The sequence below is a fragment of the Triticum dicoccoides genome, chromosome 6B, assembly GCF_002162155.2.
Source record: "Triticum dicoccoides isolate Atlit2015 ecotype Zavitan chromosome 6B, WEW_v2.0, whole genome shotgun sequence".
In the NCBI taxonomy this organism is placed as follows: Eukaryota; Viridiplantae; Streptophyta; class Magnoliopsida; order Poales; family Poaceae; genus Triticum; species Triticum dicoccoides.
The window spans coordinates 693,899,528-693,902,806 of NC_041391.1; positions in this window are offsets into that span (position 1 = coordinate 693,899,528).

Sequence of the window (3,279 nt, forward strand, 5' to 3'; positions counted from 1 at the left end):
GGTCAATTGTGCATTAAATATGGCCTAGTATTTTACAAAATTGAGTAGGTCCAATTTTGCAAGAAATATATGGTAGGGACTTCACAAAAAAACTCATTTTGGGCACTCGAAAAAATGGAAAATGAATATTCCGTGAAAAGAAAATGAAAATTTCCTTAGGCAACATTGTTTTTCATTCCAAGATGCATCCTTGTGCACGATATGTGGTCATTTGAACAAACTATGGCATGAATGTGGCCATAAGATTGATCATTTGGCTTGAAAGCCATGAATCTTCACACATGATAGCTCATTTCTGAGAACACTTTTTAAAAATAATTACCGTATTACAAGTTTATTATTTTCCTGGAAACTTGGTCACATATAAGGACACAATGCGAAGGTTTTCCAATTTTTTGATTTTTTTTTGAATTTTTTATGCCCGTTTCAAAATGCGGTCAAAACGGCGGGCTTGACCATTCCTAGCTAGTGGTTGAATCTTGGAATTTATTTGGTGTTTCTATGATTAAATAGATACTTATGTACCTAGAAATGATTTTTGGAGAAAATAAATAGCAAACTATGAGGCAGCTGCAGTTCAAATTTGACCCGTTTCCAACTAAATCGACGACAATTTGTCTTTTTCGCTAGAGGTGGATCAAAACTTTTTACACCCAACCATTTTGTCAATTATGCATTCAACATGGCCTAGTAATTTATAAAATTGATTTGGTCCATTTTTGCAACAATTATTTGGTAGTTCCTTCACAAAAAACCCTCCTTTTGGGCACTCGAAAAATGGAAAATGAATTTTCCGTGCAAAGAAAATGAAAACTTCCTTAGGCGACATTGTTTGTCATTCCAAGATGCACCCTTGTGCACAATATGAGATCATTTGAACAAACTATGCCATGAATATGGCCGTAAGATTGATCATTTGGCTTGAAAGCCATCAATCTTTACGTATGATAGCTCATTTCTGACAACACTTTTTTAAAATAATTACCTTATTACAATTTTATTATTTTTCCTGGAAACTTGGTCATATATAATGACACAATGCGAAGGTTTTCCATTTTTTTGTTTTTTTTGATTTTTTTATGCCCGTTTCAAAATGCGGTCAAAACAGCGGGCTTGACCGTTCCTAGCTAGTGGTTGAATCTTGGATTTTTTTTGCTGTTTCTATGATTAAATTGATACTTATGTACCTAGAAATTATTTTTGCAAAAAATAAATAGCAAACTATGAGGTAGCTACAGTTCAAATTTGACCCGTTTCCACCTGAATCGACGATAATTTGTCTTTTTCACCATAGGTGGATCAAAACTTTTTACACCCAACCATTTTGTCAATTGTGCATTAAACATGGCCTAGTATTTTATAAAATTGATTTGGTCCATTTTTGCAACAATTATTTGGTAGTTCCTTCACAAAAAACCTCCTTTTGGGCACTCAGAAATTGGAAAATGAATTTTCTGTGCAAAGAAAATGAAAACTTCCTTAGGCAACATTGTTTGGAATTCCAAGATGCACCCTTGTGCACAATATGAGATCATTTGAACAAACTATGCCATGAATGTGGCCATAAGATTGATCATTTGGCTTGAAAGCCATGAATCTTCACGCATGATAGCTCATTTCTAAGAACACTTTTTAAAAATAATTACCGTATTACAAGTTTATTATTATTCCAGGAAACTTGGTCACATATAATGACACAATGCGAAGGTTTTCCAATTTTTTTGATTTTTTTTGAATTTTTTATGCCCGTTTCAAAATGTGGTCAAAACGGCAGGCTTGACCGTTCCTAGCTAGTGGTTGAATCTTGGAGTTTTTTTGGTGTTTCTCTGATCAAATAGATACTTATGTACCTAGAAATGATTTTTGGAAAAAATAAAGAGCAAACTACGAGGTAGCTACAATTCAAATTTGACCTGCTTCCAACTGAATCTGTGGAAATTTGTCTTTTTCACGAGAGGTGGATCAAAACTTTTTTCACCCAACCATTTGGTCAATTGTGCATTACACATGGCCTAGTTTTTTATAAAATTGATTTGATCCATTTTTGCAACAATTATTTGGTAGGTCCTTCACAAAAAAACCTCCTTTTGGGCACTCGAAAAATGGAAAATGAATTTTCCATGCAAAGAAAATGAAAACTTCCTTAGGAAACATTGTTTGGAATTCCAAGATGCACCCTTGTGCACAATATGAGATCATTTGAACAAACTATGCCATGAATGTGGCCATAAGATTGATCATTTGGCTTGAAAACCATGAATCTTCATGCATGATAGCTCATATCTGAGAACTCTTTTTTAAAATAATTACCGTATTACAAGTTTATTATTTTTCGTGGAAACTTGGTCACATATAATGACACAATGCGAAGGTTTTCCAATTTTTTGATTTTTTTTGAATTTTTTATGCCCGTTTCAAAATGCGGTCAAAACGGTGGGCTTGACCATTCCTAGCTAGTTGTTGAATCTTGGAATTTTTTTGGTGTTTCTTTGATTAAATAGATACTTATGTACCTAGAAATGATTTTTGGAAAAAATAAAGAGCAAACTACGAGGTAGCTACAGTTCAAATTTGACCCGCTTCCAACTGAATCGGTGGAAATTTGTCTTTTTCACGAGAGGTGGATCAAAACTTTTTTCACCCAACCATTTGGTCAATTGTGAATTAAATATGGCCTAGTATTTTATAAAAATGATTTGCTCCAATTTTGCAACAATTATTTGGTACGTCCTTAACAAAAAAACCTCATTTGGGGCACTCGAAAAATGGAAAATGATTTTTTGTGCAAAGAATATAAAAAATCCCTTTGTCGATACTGTTTACTATTCCAAGATGTAAACTTTTGCATAGTATAAAGAACTCGTTTTGAACAAATATAAAGAATATCATTTGAACAAATATTTGGTAGGTCTTTTACAAAAAAGAACTCATTTTGAACACTAAAAAATGGAAAATGATTTTTTTCGTGACCTATTTAAAAGGTCATAAAGTCTTCAAATTGTTTGTTGCGTTCTGATTGGTCTATAGGCATATCACGCGAATCATGCATCCGACACCGTCGGATGCTCCAAGATCCAACGGCGGACCTCATCCCCTCACCCTCTCACCCACATAGCCCTCTCACCCCCTCACCCACGCAGCCCCCACTCCCCACCATTGCAACCCTAGCCCCCACGCCCCCACTCTCCCGCACCCGCACCCGCTCACCAAACCCTAGCCGCCGCCGCCGCCGCCCCCGCATAATGGCCATCGACAGCGAGGAGCCCGAATCCCCATGCC